This window comes from Mustela nivalis, assembly GCF_964662115.1.
Source record: "Mustela nivalis genome assembly, chromosome: 1".
NCBI lineage: Eukaryota > Metazoa > Chordata > Mammalia > Carnivora > Mustelidae > Mustela > Mustela nivalis.
Window position 1 is genome coordinate 100,940,188 of NC_139020.1, and position 20,564 is coordinate 100,960,751.

Below are 20,564 nucleotides of genomic sequence, written 5' to 3' on the forward strand. Positions count from 1 at the left end.
GAAAACAATGCAGAAAGTAATTTACGTGTGGTTATTTACAGAAAGATTTTGCTAAATAATAATCTAAATATCATGTTCAAAAATCCGACAAAGCTTTTCTATAATCAGCACTGCAGTTTTCAAAAAACTATATGTAACAAGGGGCGTTTCATGTGTAGAGTTACTAGATGAATCTAGGAGCCAGAAACTAAAGCATTTGACAAGGTTAATTATTTCATTTTTATTATACTAAATATCAGGTCAGAATCAATGGCATTTACATGCTGGAAGACTGTTTCTCACTCATCCCTTTCAATTATATCAAACACTGATTAACCAAATATGACTGGACTTTACTGCTACAACTTAATAGTTTCTTTCAAGTATATGCAAATCTTTAACATGGGCACATATGCAAATGTGCAAAACAAATGAAATTTAAATATTTAAGAGATTGAACAGAAGTGGTTTTTAAGCATAAACCATCCTGCCATTCAATTTTGAAGATCTATCTTTTCTTTGCTAATTTGTCTTCTGCTTTTAGTAGTCTTCTATCCTATTAAAGTTGTAGGTTTACAGATGATCTGGAAATTTCACATTGGTTTAAGAAAAGAATGTCTGGTTGATGCAGTCTCTATAAGAAGAAATATCTTGTTCTATGAGCAGCTGCCATACTTTCAGACATGTTTCTGACTTTTTTTTTTTTTCATGTTTCTGACTTTTATATAATTAACAAATCCTCTAAAGAAAAGCAGCAGGCCAAGTACAAGAAATATCCACCAAAGCCAATACTGTCCATTGAAATATCCAGTAAAATAATCAGAAAACCTAACAATAAGAATCCATTTGATCAACAAAAGTCCAAATCCACAGATGGCACCATACCTTCTAGCTATGGTACTGGTGATACAGAAGGATAAACAAAATCCAAGCCAGTTGAAAATAAATGCCATGGAAAATACCAGCATGAAAATCCCATCATTACGCACTCTAAGCTGGTCTGCATCACTAAAGTCATCTCTTGGTTGACACTCTTCCTCCTGAATTCTCTGGGCTGTCTGTTGCTGCAGCTGCCATGGCAACAGCTTTGAAGGCCACTATTTTTAAAAGCAGGAGATCTAGATGACGTTCCTAATGCAGAGAAAAAATAAAGAGTGAGACAAAATGAAAATGAGGAGATAGAGAAATATGTCCAAAATGAAAGAATAGGACAAAATCATAGGAAATAAAAGCTAAATTAAATAGAGATAAGCAATATGCCTGATAAAGAATTTAAAGTAATGGTCATAAAGATACTCACTAGACTTGAGAAAAGAGTAGAAGTTCTCAGTGAAACCTTCAACAGATAAAAAGAAATCAGAGATGAAGAACTCTACTGAAATAAAAAATACAGTGGAGGGACTCAGTAGCAGATTAGAGGAGGCAGAAGAATGGATTAGCGACCTGGAAGACAGAGCAATAGAAAACCACAAAAGTGAAGAGCAAAAGGAAAGAACAATAATAAAAAAATGAGAATAGGTTAAAGGAATTCAACAACATCGTCAAACAAAATAAGATTCACCTTGTAGAGATCCCAGAAGGGGGAAAAAAAGAAAGAAGAGAGAAGAAAAATTATTTGAAGAAATATTAACTGAAAGTTTCCCTAATTTGGGTAAGGAAACAGATGTCCATATCCAGAGGCACAGATAGCCATCAATAAAATTCACCCAAAGAAATCCACACCAAGACACATTGTAATTAAAATGGCAAAAAGTGGTGATAAAGAGAGCTTTTTAAAGCAACAAAAGAAAATAGTTACACATGAGGCAAACCCCATAAGACTGTAAGATGATTTTCCATCAGGAACTTTACAGGCCTGAAGTAAGTGGCAAGATTAGTACGTGACTCCTTGTTTCTGCTGCATGGCTCCCCACATATATTCAAAGTTCTGAAAGAGAAAACCTGCAACCAAGAATACTCTGCCTGCAAGATTATCATTCAAAATGGAAGGAGAGATAGATTTTCCCAGACAAAAGTTAAAGATTTCATCACCACTAAACCAGGCTTATAAGTAACTTTACTAAATAAGTAACATTAAAGGGAAATCTTTGAGTGAAAATAAAAGGTCATTTTCATGAGTAAAAATATATGAAAGGAAAAAACTTTCACAGGTAAATGTAAGCATAGAGTAGATTAATCACGCAAAAAACCAGTATGGAGGTTAAAGCACAAAAGCTGTAAAATCACCTCTATCTATAGAAATCAGTGAAGAGGGTGTCTGGGTGGCACAGTTGGTTAAGAATCTGCCTTTGGTTTAGGTCATGATCCCAGGGTCCTGAGATCAAGTCCCATGTCAGGCTCTGTTTTAGGTGGGGAGCCTGCTTCTCTTTCTGACTCTTGTGCTCTCTCTCCCACTCTTGGCTTATTCCTTGAACATAGCTAGATAAATATCAAATCATTATGAATACCCAAGAAATCAATCTGAGTACTGTCAGAACAAACTGCACAACTAGAGAAAGAGAAGAGGTTACATCATGGAAAGTATGTAGTGCTGAGACTTGGTTTGGGGGAAAAAATACATCATGAGTGCTGCAGAAGGGAGGGAACCCTGGTCATAAAGGCAGGAGGAAGAGAGAGAAAAGAACACACTGGGGATCACATAAGGAAAATACATGAGTTTCATGAGTTTTTGCAACCAGTAGGGATCAAAGACTGGAATTTTAGAAGTCTGTTGTGTACTTGGTATAGAACTCTGAGGGCTCTGCATACTCCAGTGAAGAAGGCAGGCAGATAACCTGGGGGCAGACAGAGCAATATGAGGATCACCTAAGATGCACTGGTAGAGACAATTCACTCTTCTTCGAGTACATCTGAAAGAGATGGTATTGCCTCTATGGGACAAAAGAGTTAGTGGCTGCCATTTCCTTCTCCTACCCCTCAGCAGAGGTGCAGAGACAACTGGTGAGGTCAACCAAACTGGACACTAGCTCTTTAGTGTACTTTACTATAAACCACATGCTCTTGCACTCTGGTATGACTGTCCTTCTAGGTCAAACCTGCATTAAATACCAATGTGGTGAAACCCACCCTCAGAAGACCAGTGCAGGTTCCTACCACACCAGGTCCCTAAAGTCTGTAGTTTTAAAACTCAGATGGCTTGGCTGAGATGGAGTGCAAAGTGTACTACACTGCTCCAGCAAGCATGCAAGATAGACACAGACAGTGTGACAACAGTAATCTGAGAAAAACCTAGGACAAACAAGGGAAAAATATTCACTCTTCAGGGAAAGCTTCCTTGACACCAGGGACAAAGGAGCTGGTTGCCACCATTTCCTTCCCCCACCCCTCAGCATAAATTAACTTCAGTAAACAGCAGTGTCAACATTAGCTGACTAAACTGCTTAGATCAGGTCTTGCCCTGCTGTGTTTTGCTGGTACTGCTTTTCTCTGGCAGGTCTGCTTGAGAACCAAGGTGATGGCTCCTCCATCAGAAGACCAGCACAAGCCCCTGCACACTCACATCTACTAACCATACAGTGCAGCAAAGCATCAGCTTTAGTGGAAATAGGACCTGGCCTCCTTTTTTTTTTTTTTACTTATTTTCAGAAAAACAGTATTCATTATTTTTTCACCACACCCAGTGCTCCATGCAATCTGTGCCTTCTATAATACCCACCACCTGGTACCCCAACCTCCCAACCCCCCGCCACTTCAAACTGCTCAGATTGTTTTTCAGAGTCCATAGTCTCTCGTGATTTACCTCCCCTTCCAATTTACCCCAACTCCCTTCTCCTCTCTAACACCCCTTGTCCTCCATGATATTTGTTATGCTCCACAAATAAGTGAAACCATATGACAATTGACTCTCTCTGCTTGACTTATTTCACTCAGCATAATCTCTTCCAGTCCCGTCCATGTTGCTACAAAAGTTGGATATTCGTCCTTTCTGATGGAGGCATAATACTCCATAGTGTATATAGACCACATCTTCCTTATCCATTCGTCCGTTGAAGGGCATCTTGGTTCTTTCCATAGTTTGGCGACCGTGGCCATTGCTGCTATAAACATTGGGGTACAGATGGCCCTTCTTTTCACTACATCTGTATCTTTGGGGTAAATACCCCAGGAGTGCAATTGCAGGGTCATAGGGAAGTTCTATTTTTAATTTCTTGAGGAATGTCCACACTGTTCTCCAAAGAGGCTGCACCAACTTTGCATTCCCACCAACAGTGTAAAAGGGTTCCCCTTTCTCCACATCCTCTCCAACACATGTTGTTTCCTGTTTTGTTAATTTTGGCCATTCTAACTGGTGTAAGGTGATATCTCAATGTGGTTTTAATTTGAATCTCCCTGAGGGCTAGTGATGATGAACATTTTTTCATGTGTCTGATAGCCGTTTGTATGTCTTGATTGGAGAAGTGTCTGTTCATATCTTCTGCCCATTTTTTGATATGTTTGCCTCTTTTAAGAAGCAGACCCATATCACACCTAGTTAAAACTTATCACACTCTAGACAAGGTCCAAACCCTTTCCACTGCAGGCAAGGAGAAACACAGCAAACTGATCTGAGGGCTAGAGTAGTCATAACACAGCAGAAGAATGCATGCAGCATACACCAGAGACACTTCATGAAGCACCAGGCCATGGACATTATATGACTTCTTCATAATGCCATTACTCTTAGGAGAAGGAAACATAACAGGCTTTTCCAACACAGAGATGACAGAGACCTAGATAAAATGCCAAACACAGGAATTCATCCTAAAAGAAAGAACAAGAGAAAGTAATAGCCAGGGATCTAATTGAAACAGATTTAAAAAATATGCCTGATCCAGAATTTAAAGCAATGATCATAATAGCTGGGCTTGAGAAAAATATAGAAAACATCAGGGATACAATTACTGCAGAGATAAAAGAGCTTAAAAACAATCAGGTTGAAATGAAAAATGCAATAACTGAGATTTGAAACTGACTGGTGGTAATGACCACAAGGATGAATGAAGTAGAGGAACAAATAAATGATATAGAAGATAGAATTATGGAAAATAATGAAGCTGAACAAGAGAGAAAGAAAACTGTTGGCTCATGAAAGTAGACCTAGGGAACTCAGTGACTCCATAAAACTTAATAACATCTGTATCATAGGAGTCCCAGAAGAAGAGAGAGAAAAGGGGGTAGGAGGTTTATTTGAGAAAATTATAGCTGAAAATTTCCCCAATCTGAGAAAGGAAATAGACTTCCTAATCTAGGAGGCACAAAGAATTCCCACCAAAATAAACAAAAGCAGGTCAACGCCAAGACATATTGTAGTTTAAATCTGCAAAATATAGGGCTAAAGAAAATCCTAAAAGCAGCAAGACAAACGAAGTCCTTAACTTACAAGGGAAGACAAGGTTAGCAGAGTATCTCTCAACAGAAACTTGGCAGGCGAGAAAGAAGTGGCACGATAATTCAACATGCTGACTGCAAAAAATATACAGCCAAGAAACTCTACCTAGCAAGACTATCATTCAGAATAGGAGACGAGACCAAGAATTTCCCAGAAAAACAAAAACTAAAGGAGTTTGTGACTGCTAAACCAGGCTTGCAAGAAATATTAAAGGGGATTCTTTTGAGTGAGAAAGAAAGACCAAAAGTGACAAAAACTAGAAAGGGACAGAGAAATATCCTAAAACAAAGACAAAACAAGTAATAAAATGGCACTACATTCATATCTATCAATCATTACTCTTTTTTTGACATAAATTTTTTAAATTTAATTTAATTTTTTCAGTGTTCCAAGATTCATTGTTTATGCACCACACCCAGTGCTCCATGCAATACGTGCCCTCCTTAATATCCACCACGAGGTCGTCCCAACCCCCTATCTCTCTCCCCTCCAAAAGCCTCTGTTTATTTCTCAGAGTCCACGGTATTTCATGGTTCTTCTCCCCCTCCGATTTCTGAAACTCACTTCTCTCCCTTACCCAATGTCCTCTGTGTTATTCCTCATGCTCCGGAAGTAAGTGAAACCATATGATAATATACCCTCTCTGTTTGACTTATTTCACTCAGCATAATCTCTTCCAGTCCTGTCCATGTTGATACAAAAGTTCGGTATTCCTCCTTTCTGATGGAGGTACAATACTCCATAGTATTTATGGACCATATCTTTATCCATTCATCTGTTGAAGGGCATCTTGGCTCTTTCCACAGTTTGGCAACTGTGGCCATTGCTGTTATGAACATTGGAGTACAGATGACCCTTCTGTTCACTACATCTGTATCTTTGGGATAAATACTCAATAGTGCAATAGTAGGGTCATAGGGAAGCTCTATTTTTAATTTCTTAAGGAATCTCCACACTGTTTTCCAAAGTGGCTGCACCAACTTGCATTCGCACCAACAGTGTAAGAGTGTTCCCCTTTCTCCACATCCTCTCCAACACGTGTTGCTTACTGTCTTGTTAATTTTAGCCAATCTAACTGGTGTGGGGTGGTATCACAATGTGGTTTTGATTTGAATGTTCCTGATGGCTAATGATGATGAACAGTTTTTCATGTGTCTGTTAGCCATTTCTATGTCTTCTTTGGAGAGGTGCCTGTTCATGTCTTCTGCCCATTTTTTGACAAGATTATGTTTTGTGTGTGTTGAGTTCATAATTTTATTAATTTGGGTCCTTTCACTTTCCTTTTGGTTAAGCCTGGCCAGTGGTTTATCAATCTTATTAATTATTTCAAGGGACCAGCTTCCAGTTTTGTTGATGTGTTCTACTGTGTTTCCTGTTTCTAATTCTTTGATGTAGCAAAAGCAGTCATTAAAGGGAAAAACATAGCAGAAAAAGTAGCAAGAAAAATCCCCAGTATGCAGCCTAGCCTTACACCTAAAAGAGGTAGAAAAAGAACAAGAGAAAACCTAAAACTTGCAGAAGAAGGGAAATAATAAAGATTAGAGCTGAAATAAATGATAGGAAAACAAACAAAAAACCCAGCAGAACAGAGCAATGAACCAAGGAGCTGATTCTTTGAAAAAATTAATAAAATTGATAAACAAACCCCTAGCCAGTCTTATCAAAAGGAAAAGAGAAAGGACCCAAATAAATAAAATCACAAATAAGAGGAGAAATCACAACCAACACCACAGAAATATAAATAATTTTAAGAAAATATGAAAAGTTATATGCCAACAAATCTGGCAATCTGGAAAAAAAAAGTGGATTAATTCCTAGAAATAAAACAATTGAAGTTGAACAGACTGATAACCAGCAAGTTAATTGAACAAGTAATAAAAAGTTTCCCCAAAAACAAGTCCAGAAACAGATGACTTCACAGGGAAATTCTTCCAAACATTTATAGAAGAGTTAATACCTATTCTTCTCAAACTATTCCAAAAAACAGAAGTGGAAGGAAAACTTCCAAACTCATTCTATGAGGCCAGCATTACCCTGATTACATAACCAGACAAAGATTCCACTAAAAAAGAGAACTACAGGCCAATATCCCTGATGAACATGGACACAAAAATTCTCAACAGAATACTAGCAAATTGAATTCAACAGGATGCTAAAAGAATTGTTCACCACTGGCTGGATCACTTAATATTTGTGATAGTAATCTCATTTGTGCTATTCCATAAATTAAAGATATTAATGCTTGATACACATCATTATTTTATTTTATTTATATTTTTTAAAGATTTCACCTATTTACTTGACAGACAGAGATCACAAGTAGGCAGAGAGGCAGGCAGAGAGAGAGAAGGAAGCAGGCTCCCTGCTGAGCAGAGAGCCCGATGCGGGGCTCGATCCCAGGACCCTGGGATCATGACCTGAGCCGAAAGCAGAGGCTTTTAACCCACTGAGCCACCCAGGCGCCCACACATCATTATTTTAAAATTTCACACAGAATGCACTAACCTGGCATATCAAAAGAGTTCTATAAGTCAACAACTGATAATTAATTATATCTATAACAATAATCACAGTTTTAAAAAGTCTAAAAATCAATAACAAATTTTGTTTTCTAAATACCCTTGACTCAACAATGTCATTGTTACTACTTAGCTGTAGTAAATGTCATTTATATCCATCATTTTTTTACAATATATTTTTTAAAAGATTTTATTTATTTATTTATTTGGCAGAGAGAGAGAGATCACAAGGCAGAGAGGCAGGTGGGGGGTGGGGGTGGAGGGGGGCAAGCAGGATCCCTGCCAAGCAGAGAGCCCGATGTGAGGCTCAATCCCAGGGCACTGGCATCATGACCTGAGCTGAAGGCAGAGGCTTTAACCCACTGAGCCACCCAGGTTCCCCTATATCCATTATTCTTAAACTTATTCCTAACAACAGAAAAAGATAACAAAGTCAGCCTTTCTATTATTGTCCTATAGTCATGTCTGGGATACCAAAAAATGAGAAAACTTAGTTCACTCTAGTTCATGGAACTCTTACATCATGAAACAAAAGTAAAAATGTTTTGCTAGGATGTTCTATGTCAGAACCTACTTTGAAGATAAAGATAAGTATAAATTTTTCCCTAGAGCACTATTCCCAACTATGAGACTTAGAGTCACTTTGAATTTCCTCAAATATATCTAAAAATTCCTGCTTTCTATCTGAAAAGGAAGTTCATTGTATCTTTGAAGCAAATATGCAAATATTAATGTACCAATCCTTATTATAACTCCTTTAAAATTTTTTTAATGCTTAACAAATAGCATACAAGATGATCTGTGGTCTACTAGGCATCACTGTCCACTTCTTTCTACATCTCCTGTGCATCACAAATAAGAGGTCAAAACTATGTTTTCCAGAATACCTAACAATCTGAGTCGATTTTGATGATGAGAAGCACTTGGGCTAGATTTGGAAGGTTGAAGAGAGAAGCGTCTCTGCTAGCAGTGTGAGCAGATGGACAAACTCTAGAGAAACATCCTCTTTGATACCCCAGATGGAATATTTTAAGTAATATCCATTTTTCTGATTGGAACCAATATAGACAGTATTTGTAATATTTGTAAAGATTTTCTGGGAAAATACCTAACAATCTGAGTCGATTTTGATGATGAGAATCACTTAGGCTAGATTTGGAAGGTTGAAGAGAGAAGCGTCTCTGCTAGCAGTGTGAGCAGATGGACAAACTCTAGAGAAACATCCTCTTTGAGACCCCAGATGGAATATTTTAAGTAATATCCATTTTTCTGATTGGAACCCATATAGACAGTATTTGTAATATAAGTAAAGATTTCTGGGAACTGCTTACAATAATGGATAAAGAACAAAAAAATTAAAGCCTATTAAAAGATTAAAACATTTTTGACCCTTTCTCTTAAAATTCATTTCAAACAATACTCCAGAGATTTTGAGGGGCATTGAGTGGTTCAGTTGGTTGAGCATCTGCCTTTAGTTCAAGTAATGATCCCAGGGTCCTCGGATTGAGCCCCACATCGGGCTCCCTGCTCAGTGGGGAGTCTGCTTCTCCCTCTGCCTATCGTTTCCCCTGCTTGTGCTATCTCTGCCAAATAAATAAATAAAATTAAAAAAAAAGAAATTTTATTTGTCATTTAATTCCCTTTTAATGCCACATAATGTTCTTTTGCTTTCTCTTTAAGCCCAGTGTTATTTTGGTACTAGCGTATGGTCTTCTAAAATGAAGCTGGAAAATTTAAATTTTCTGTTACAAATTGTATTGGGCCTGTCTTTACAAATTCTGAAAGGTGCCTTAGCAGAGACAGAATACCAAAGAGACATTTTTAAAATAGTTGCTCAAAGTCCCTTAGATCTACAAAATGAGATCTTAAAAACATGTACTGAACACCTATACTGCTTGTGCTGTCTAGAAACTTGAAAGTTAGCGTGAAAAATGCAAGTGTGTAAATGTAGAAAATAATAAAACATATTTAAATAACATTTTAAGACAACAGTAGATGAAATATTGCAAGGTAGTGGAGAATTCACTACTCACATTATTTACCAGAAGACTCAGAAACACTGTAGGACCCTTCTATGAACACTTTCTCTGCCTTGCTGTTTGCTCTAAATATTCTATGTCCCATCTTTAAAAGTTCTGCTCAATGTCTTGGTATAGGGTAGTAGCTGAGCCCATCATGTTAAAAGATGCAAAGTCAGCCAGGCTCATAGCAGGAATTGTTAGTTAATGATATGATGAGTTTTGTTGTGCCTAACTTACCTCTCTTTCTGTACCTTGTTATGAAGGTACAGATCTCCAATTCTTATTTCAGCTGTTAATTATAGGCAAAGACTGAATAGGTAAGAAACTTCAATTATCAACATAGAAAGAAATTAACCTGTTTGCTTAGTTTGGGTATTAAATATTGCATAAGAAACCAAGACTGAGGAAACATGATCCCCCATGGAAATATTTCCAAGTGGTGTGAGATGTTACTAAGAAATGTTCTTCATTTGTCACATAAATGTTCTTCAAAATGTCACATAAACTACGTTCTTCAGGTTTGACAATGGGCTGTATATCAATGATAAATTAAGTCAAACCTGTTCAAGACAGAGAAACCACCTACCTATTAAAATCCTCTCTCATAGTTCCTCTTTTACCTTTAACACTTCTATTTGGGACTTTGTACTGACTGAGCTTTGGCTTTATGCTCAGAAATTCACTCATTAGTAGACTACAGAAATCTCTCTCGGTGAATTACAGGCTGAGAGTAAGGATTGAATTAAAAGAGAAGGTAAACAAAGAAGGTCACAAAGCCTGCCCTGGTTACTCCTATTCACCTGATCTTCCTTTATCCATACACTCAAGGCATTTTATATCTATTATATATCATTTATCCTTTTTAAGTTTTAATGGTATGGAGTATATTTATTCACTGAGTGTAAGGACAAACATTAAAGTTTCTTGAGTTTTTCTTCAGTTTTGTATTCCTCCCACTTACTAGTTCCATCCTTAAGTCAAACTTCAAAATTTCAGATTCAGGAAGGAGGGAATTTGGCTTGCTCCAATTTTCTGGGTCTCATCACCTGGAAAGTAAATAATTAAACGGATTTGCAATTCACTCTCCTCAATTAACAGGGGACATCTCCAGGAAAGAAAAGATGACCTGGTCAAATATCCTCATAAATGTGCTAAGGCTAATGACTCCCAGAAAACAAACAAATGGTATTTGTTAGCCATATAGTCCTCATGGATAGCAGTATGTACCTGTTATAAAATTATTTTTTAGTTTATAAATGCCTGGAATCTATGGATTTATAGACAGCTTCCTGGGAAAATGTCACATAAACTACGTAACTATTTGAGTTTAAAATGGAGATGTTTTACAACCCAAACAGCTCTTCCTCCATAATTGACTATACACTTCATTCAAGACTTCATATATTAATCTTCATATATTAATCAGGGAACATCCTGCTGCAGAGAGGGGAAAAAAAATAAGGATGCAGTAAGGTGCACTATTTCAGATCTTTCCTTCCTACCCCTATGTCTCCTGATTGTGTCCCTGAAATCCTTATTAAAACTTGTTCCTAGCACAAATTTCTCATTTGTGTGTCTGATTTTGGTAATCCTATTTTTTTACATTTTCAGTTATCCACTGTATAGTAGATCATTAGTTTTTCGTGTAGTGTTCTATGATTCATTAGTTATGCATAATACCTAGTGCACATCACAGCATGTGCCCTCCTTAATACCATCACCCTGCCACCCCCTGTCCCCACTCCCTTTCCTTCTGAGACCCTCAAGATTGTTTCCTAGGGTCCATAATATCTCATGGTTCATCTCCCTCTCAGGTAATCCTATTTGAATTATCTCACCATCCAATCATACTTACTACTTCTCTGCCTTAAAAGCCCTGCCTTAAAAAGAAGTGTTCTACTTTGTTCTTGAGACTCGGTCCCTGCTCTGTATCCCAGCTCTGCTCAGCAGCTCTTCCCTAGCTTCTGTCTTCTGAAACCTTCTCCTGATAAACATGTTAAGGATTTCAGAATTTGTAGGACCAATTTCTACATTTTTAATGACAATTTCTACCACAGATTTGAATTTTGTCCCACAACGTGGCACAATGACCATAGATTTTGTGTTTGTGGAAAGATGTGATTGATTTGGCTTGTGTGCTTGACTTTAAGAACATCACCCACTCCTGGGCTCTTGTCATCTCTATATCACATGTTGTAACTGCAATGGATCCAAGCTGAATCCTTTATAAGACTCTGCAAAACTGTAGATTCTATCTTCTGCTGTCTTTTTAACAACTGTGGCTGGCCTTCTTCCCACCTAGATAGTAGGAGTAATTCCAAGCTCAGCCTTCCTTAATTTGACTGCCATGCCCTTATATGTGACAGGTATTGTAACTTACAATTTATTTATATCCTACTTAGTCCACAGAACACATAATAGATACTCAGTAATTGCTTGTAGATACAGAGAAGAGAAAGAACCCACATAATGACCACAGATTATTTATACTCACTATGCACCAGGCATAGTGTGAGGAATATTACTGTATATAATTTCAACTTTCCCAAAAATATACTGAAAAAAAAAACCCATCATTTTAGTGATGCAGAACATGAAACTTAGAAAAATTAACTTTGTTTAAGGCATTCTAGCTAGTAGAGCTGAGATATAGAGATAGGCCTTTCCTGGTTCAAAGCCCATCCTAGTCCATGATACCATAGTGCCTCTTTTTGCATTCTTTCTTTGATTATCCTCCAGTTTTTTTCCAGGAGCTAAGGTAAAGTAAAGGAACTTAATCAACTGAGCAATGAATTCAACAGAAACAAGCAAAAATCTGATTTAGGGTATGAAGAAAATGGCACAAAAATCCAGGGACTTAGCCACAACAGAAGAAGGAAAATCACGTGACAGAAATAACTTCATATTAATTTATTTCCTACTTCATTTAAATTCCTTCCAGAGAGGTTCTTATCATTGTTCCCATTGCTTTGTTTCCTCTTTACTGTTTTCTAATACATAATGAAAAATTCAATTTAGTTATGGGCTACATGGTTTTCATTTGGAAGGTCCAAATTGGAAGAAGTCCCATAGCTCTAGACCTAGCCTTGAAAAATTACTTACAATTATTTACACTGCAATTCCGTCAGTAATAGTTTTTCACACTCATATGCAGAACCTAATTCAGAGGCTCCTCAAGCAAGAAGTTCTATTTTTACATTTAACTCTTGAAGAGAAAGCATACTTAGCAGAAACATCTTTAAAAATGAACATGGAAATGTACGGATCATTAATCAAACAAGAATATCTACGTTTTAAGGCAGATGAATGTAGAAACCAATTTACGCCAACCCTTCTGGGGTCTTTGGATAATCTCAGTTGATTTCTTGAGTCACCATACAATACATTTGGGCACTAGAACTTAACATCCTGTGTAACATCTGTATTTTAGTGCCCAGGAGATATGCATTAGGTGTTTTAATAACTGTCTCTTAACAAGTGTTTGTCAACTAAACAGAAAGCATCTCTGCCTCTGGAAGAGGAAAGGAAAAGGCTGGAATAGTGAGAGGAAAAAGAAAGGTAACAAACAACCTTTCATAATTCCTCCTTTTTCTACATTCCTGTAGCAACAATTAGAATTCTTTATCCAATGAACATTTATTTCATACCAACTATGTGTTCAGAGGGGAATAGGAGATTATATGAGAGACAATATCTCTGTTCTTTTGAAACTTATGGCATATTAGGAAAGACAGCAAATAACAAATATTAAAGACAAAAAGTTCTACACAGGAAAAGAAGAGAATCCTATGAGATCATCTAACAAACAAACCTAACATAGACAGTGTGGAAAGGCATCTATTAGAAAGTAATATCTAAGTTTAAAAAAGGAGGAGGAATTATCCAGACTTCAAAATTTGCTAGGGAGGCTGAAAGAAGGTTTTAAAAAATCTAAGTAACATTTGAATTTTGTAAACATTTTAACTACATATCCTTAATCCAAAGAAAATAAAAATTGAAACAAATATTAAAACTTTCTTAAATTTGTTTTTAGAAGTATAACAATTCTGAAACATTTTTGTATGTACTGTAGAAGAGAACAACAAAAAATTTTTTAAAAAAGAAGAGAACAATTAAATAAGGACATTGATGTGAGGATCCCAGGATCTCACTGCAAAAAGGAAATATAAATGGAATAAGGTAATAAAGAAAGAGCTCTATGGAATGGGATTGAAATGGGAAGTCTCAGTATATAAATGTGTGTGTGTATGTTTGTGTGTGTGTTAATAGGGGGTGAGAATGTGTTTTCTAGCTTTCTTTGCCAAAGGAAGCAATGAAATCTATCAGCAAGGGGCACAACTAGCATACAAGTCTCTATTTCTAAATATCTTTCCACACGAATAGCATTCAAACATCCTTGGAAAATAAAGAAGTGCTCCAAAAAATGGGGGCATGATAAACCAGGAACCACTTTAAAGAAGCCCCCACTGGCCACATCTAGAGAAATTTAAACATGAAACTAAAGACAATAATTCACTGAATAAAAGAAGAATCCATGACTCCATAATGCTGATCAGATAGATAGATAAATGATAGATAGATAGATAGACAGATATAGGTAGATAGGATAGATATAGATAGATGAATGAGAAGGAAAAGTTCCTTAGATAGACTACCAGCTAACAGGAACAATGAATTTAGAAAATTATGATTTTTACATTAATAATATATACAAAAAATTGATTCAGACAGAATTAAAAACTGCTAAATATAAAGATTTTGAAGGTATAGCTAACTGAAAAGAGCAAGAAGCAGCACAGGATCTTGCATCTGGTAAAATTTTTATATATTTGTAAATATGAAAATATGTATTTATAAAACTCAAAGTTATCTGTCAAAAGAAAATCCTCCAAAAGAACCACTTGGTTTTCATCCATGAGCTGACACAGAAGGAATGTGCCTCTCTTCACATGCCACACTTCAGTGCAATCCCAATTGCCAAATACCAAGCATGACCATTTGTTCTGTTACACAATATAGGCACAGAGCCCAGGGCCTCTGAGCTTTTCAAGGGCTTACTAAACACTAGAGACATGAAAAATATACATGCATCAGTTTCAAAATATGAAAAGAAGCAAATCTAAATCTATAAATGTTTAAATATTTAAATAAATTATAACATGTCAATTTCATTCTTAGAATTTGCAAACCTTGTCTTTATATTAGAAAACAACTTTTAGGTTAGACTTCTTATTCCATTAATATTTCCTAATATATATAATTATTGTGAAGAAATAAAAACTGATTTTATTTAAATAAATTATTTAAAACTCTTACTGTCTTCTACCACTTTCTGTAGCGTTGTACGTGTAATGATATATCAATTAAGCCAGGTGAGGTAGCATGGATGAATGAACATTTCAATCACGCACAGCTAAGTCAGTAGAGAATACAATGTCTCTAGCAGCCAAGAATTTTCCAACCAGGCAGGCCCCGATTTAACCCCCAATTTTAATATACTCTGCCAAATTATTACCCTTATCCTTTGCTGCATAAAGTCCCTCCAAACGCCTAAGATCTCCAGATTGGAGAAGGAGAGGTTCCTGTGATTTCACCTCTGATTATTAATTATCTAATTATTAATTTTTTAATTTTCATTTTAATTTCTTGTTATCATAACATTATCATGATACAGGATTTAGTTACTAAGGTAGCAAGAAAGGTCATTGTGTAGCTTATTCTTAATTAAACGTTTTCCTCCATTTAGTCAAAATTCAGCTGTGTTCTTGGTTCACCCTTCCTGTGATGGCAAAAACACTACAGTTTTCAGCTTCCTTCTTATTTTGTGTGCTATTAACAGATTTTAATTTTATTTCCTATTAACAGATATTTCTAAACTATATAATTTTTCTTGAATTTGTTAATAATGAATTTAATTTTACCTATGAAGTCTTGATACTCTTCTTTGATGCAATAGATACCCTTTTTGATTAATTTTGCCATTTGATAGGAGTAGTCACATAACTTCAAAATCAGTAATGTTTTTCAAATCTTACTGGTAAAATTATATTTAATATTGTATATAAGTATACACTGATATTTTGATATAATGTATGTTTGGCTTTCTAAATAAGAGTGACTAGCAGGGCACCTGGGTGGCTCAGGGGGTTAAAGCCTTTGCCTTCAGCTAGGGTCATGATCCCAGGGTCCTGGGATTGAGCCCCACGTTGGGCTCTCTCTGCCTCTCTCTCTGCCTTCTCCTCTCTCTCTCTGCCTGCCTCTCTGCCTACTTGTGATCTCTGTCAAATAAATAAATAAAATCTTTAAAAAAAAAAAAAAAAAGAGTGACTAGAGCCTATGAAGGTCTTTAAATGGCCCTGAAGCTAAGAAGTGAGCTAGAGAGTTCACACATTTATTCAATAATTAGTTGAGAATCTATCACATTCCATAAATTCTGTTAAGGTGCTATGGGACAGGCTCTGGAGGAGTCAAGATGGCGGAGAAGTAGCAGGCCGAGACTACTTCAGCTAGCCAGAGATCAGCTAGATAGCTTATCTAAAGATTGCAAACACCTGCAAATCCATCAGCAGATCGAAGAGAAGAAGAACAGCAATTCTGGAAACAGAAAAACAACCACTTTCTGAAAGGTAGGACCGGCGGAGAAGTGAATCCAAAGCGACGGGAAGATAGACCCTGGGGGGAGGGGCCGGCTCCCGGCAAGCAGCAGAGCAACCGCGCACAAAATCAGGACTTTTAAAAGTCTGTTCCGCTGAGGGACATCGCTCCAGAGGCTACCCGGGGCAAAGCCCACACGGGGTCAGCGTGGCCTCAGGTTCCGCAGGGTCACAGAAGGATCGGGAGTGTCTGAGTGTCGCAGAGCTTGCGGGTATTGGAACGGGAAAGCCGGCTACAGAGACAGAGCCGACAGTAAGCTCGCAGCTCGGGGTGACCTTGAACCGGTCGCAGGCTCAGTGAGCTCGGAGCGCGGCCGGAGGTCAGGCAGACGGGAGTAACTGAGCGCGGTTCTCTGGGCGCGCACTGAGGAGTGCGGCCCTGGGCTCTCGGCTCCTCCAGGCCGGAGACCAGGAGGCCGCCATTTGTATTCCCGTCCTGCGGAACTCTACGGAAAGCGCTCAGGGAACAAAAGCTCCTGAAAGCAAACCGAAGCGGATTACTCACCCCGGCCCCGGGTAAAAGCTGTGCAATTCCGCCTGGAGCAAAGACACTTGAGAATCACTACAACAGGCCCCTCCCCCAGAAGATCAACAAGAAATCCAGCCGAGATCAAGTTCACCTACCAAAGAGTGTGGTTTCAATACCAAGGAGAGCAGCAGAATTCTAGAGGAGGAGAAAGCAAAACACGGAACTCATGGCTTTTTCCCTGTGATTTTTTTTAGTCTTGCGGTTAAGTTAATTTAATTTTTTTCTTTTTTTTTTCTTTTCTTTTTTTTTTTGCCTTCGGGTAAAATTTTTTTTTTTAACTGTTACCTTTTTCTTTTTTAACGATTTTTTACTAGTTTATCTAATACATATATTTTTTTTCTTTTTTATATTTTTCTTAGGTGTTTTCTTTTTTTTTTTAATTTTTTTTTCTTTTCTCTTTTTTCTTTTTTTTTTTATTGTTTCCTTTTTGAACCACTTTTTATCCCCTTTCTCCCCCCCACGATTTTGGATCTCTTCTAATTTGGTTAAAGCATATTTTCCTGGGGTTGTTGCCACCCTTTTAGTATTTTACTTGCCCCTTCATATACTCTTATCTGGACAAAATGACAAGACGGAAAAATTCAACACAAAAAAAAGGACAAGAGGCAGGACCGAAGGCTAGGGACCTAATCAATACAGACATTGGTAATATGTCAGACCTAGAGTTCAGAATGGCAATTCTCAAGGTTCTAGCTGGGCTCAAAAAAGGCATGGAAGATATTAGAGAAACCCTCTCGAGAGATATAAAAGCCCTTTCTGGAGAAATAAAAGAACTAAAATCTAACCAAGTTGAAATCAAAAAAGCTATTAATGAGGTGCAATCAAAAATGGAGGCTCTCACTGCTAGGATAAATGAGGCAGAAGAAAGAATTAGTGATATAGAAGACCAAATGACAGAGAATAAAGAAGCTGAGCAAAAGAGGGACAAACAGCTACTGGACCACGAGGGGAGAATTCGAGAATTAAGTGACACCATAAGACGAAACAACATTAGAATAATTGGGATTCCAGAAGAAGAAGAAAGAGAGAGGGGAGCAGAAGGTATACTAGAGAGAATTATTGGGGAGAATTTCCCCAATATGGCAAAGGGAACAAGCATCAAAATTCAGGAGATTCAGAGAACGCCCCTCAAAATCAATAAGAATAGGCCCACACCCCGTCACCTAATAGTAAAATTTACAAGTCTCAGTGACAAAGAGAAAATCCTGAAAGCAGCACGGGAAAAGAAGTCTGTAACATACAATGGTAAAAATATTAGATTGGCAGCTGACTTATCCACAGAGACCTGGCAGGCCAGAAAGAGCTGGCATGATATTTTCAGAGCACTAAATGAGAAAAACATGCAGCCCAGAATACTATATCCAGCTAGGCTATCATTGAAAATAGAGGGAGAGATTAAAAGCTTCCAGGACAAATAACAACTGAAAGAATTTGCAAACACCAAACCAGCTCTACAGGAAATCTTGAAAGGGGTCCTCTAAACGAAGAGAGATCCTACAAGTGGTAGATCAGAAAGGAACAGAGACCATATACAGTAACAGCCACCTTACAGGCAATACAATCGCCCTAAATTCATATCTCTCAATAGTTACCCTGAATGTTAATGGGCTAAATGCCCCTGTCAAAAGACACAGGGTATCAGAATGGATAAAAAAACAAAACCCATCTATATGTTGCCTCCAAGAAACACATTTTAAGCCCGAAGACACCTCCAGATTTAAAGTGAGGGGGTGGAAAAGAATTTACCATGCTAATGGACATCAGAAGAAAGCAGGAGTGGCAAACCTTATATCAGATCAATTAGATTTTAAGCCAAAAACTATAATAAGAGATGAGGAAGGACACTATATCATACTCAAAGGGTCTGTCCAACAAGAAGATTTAACAATTTTAAATATCTATGCCCCCAACGTGGGAGCAGCCAACTATATAAACCAATTAATAACAAAATCAAAGAAACACATCAACAATAATACAATAATAGTAGGGGACTTTAACACTCCCCTCACTGAAATGGACAGATCATCCAAGCAAAAGATGAGCAAGGAAATAAAGGCCTTAAAGGACACACTGGACCAGATGGACATCACAGATATATTCAGAACATTTCATCCCAAAGCAACAGAATACACATTCTTCTCTAGTGCACATGGAACATTCTCCAGAATAGATCACATCCTCGGTCCTAAATCAGGACTCAACTGGTATCAAAAGATTGGGATCATTCCCTGCATATTTTCAGACCACAATGCTCTAAAGCTAGAACTCAACCACAAAAGGAAGTTTGGAAAGAACACAAATACATGGAGACTAAACAGCATCCTTCTAAAGAATGAATGGGTCAACCGGGAAATTAAAGAAGAATTGAAAAAAATCATGGAAACAAATGATAATGAAAATACAACGGTTCAAAATCTGTGGGACACAACAAAGGCAGTCCTGAGAGGAAAATATATAGCGGTACAAGCCTTTCTCAAGAAACAAGAAAGGTCTCAGGTACACAACCTAACCCTACACCTAAAGGAGCTGGAGAAAGAACAAGAAAGAAACCCTAAGCCCAGCAGGAGAAGAGAAATCATAAAGATCAGAGCAGAAATCAATGAAATAGAAACCAAAAAAACAATAGAACAAATCAACGAAAGTAGGAGCTGGTTCTTTGAAAGAATTAATAAAATTGATAAACCCCTGGCCCGACTTATCAAAAAGAAAAGAGAAAGGACCCAAATAAATAAAATCATGAATGAAAGAGGAGAGATCACAACTAACACCAAAGAAATACAAACTATTATAAGAACATACTATGAGCAACTCTAAGGCAATAAATTTGACAATCTGGAAGAAATGGATGCATTCCTAGAAACATATAAACTACCACAACTGAACCAGGAAGAAATAGAAAGCCTGAACAGACTCATAACCAGTAAGGAGATTGAAACAGTCATTAAAAATCTCCAAACAAACAAAAGCCCAGGGCCAGACGGCTTCCCGGGGGAATTCTACCAAACATTTAAAGAAGAACTAATTCCTATTCTCCTGAAACTGTTCCAAAAAATAGAAATGGAAGGAAAACTTCCAAACTCATTTTATGAGGCCAGCATCACCTTGATCCCAAAACCAGACAAGGATCCCACCAAAAAAGAGAGCTATAGACCGATATCCTTGATGAACACAGATGCGAAAATACTCAACAAAATACTAGCCAATAGGATTCAACAGTACATTAAAAAGATTATTCACCACGACCAAGTGGGATTTATTCCAGGGCTGCAAGGTTGGTTCAACATCCGCAAATCAGTCAACGTGATACCACATATCAATAAAAGTAAGAACAAGAACCATATGATACTCTCAATAGATGCTGAAAAAGCATTTGACAAAGTACAGCATCCCTTCCTGATCAAAACTCTTCAAAGTGTGGGATAGAGGGCACATACCTCAATATCATCAAAGCCATCTATGAAAAACCCACCGCAAATATCATTCTCAATGGAGAAA

The 20,564-nt window shown here is 37.4% G+C and overlaps 1 long non-coding RNA gene across 1 annotated transcript in view; it reads right to left on the reverse strand.

Annotated features, from left to right (window-relative positions):
• LOC309871612 overlaps positions 1–20,564 on the reverse strand; it is a 103,559-nt gene that overhangs the window by 64,481 nt on the left and 18,514 nt on the right. Inside the window, exon 2 of the long non-coding RNA XR_014315375.1 lies at positions 10,849–10,933. This is a non-coding gene — a long non-coding RNA (uncharacterized lncRNA). The remainder of the gene's footprint in view (positions 1–10,848; positions 10,934–20,564) is intronic.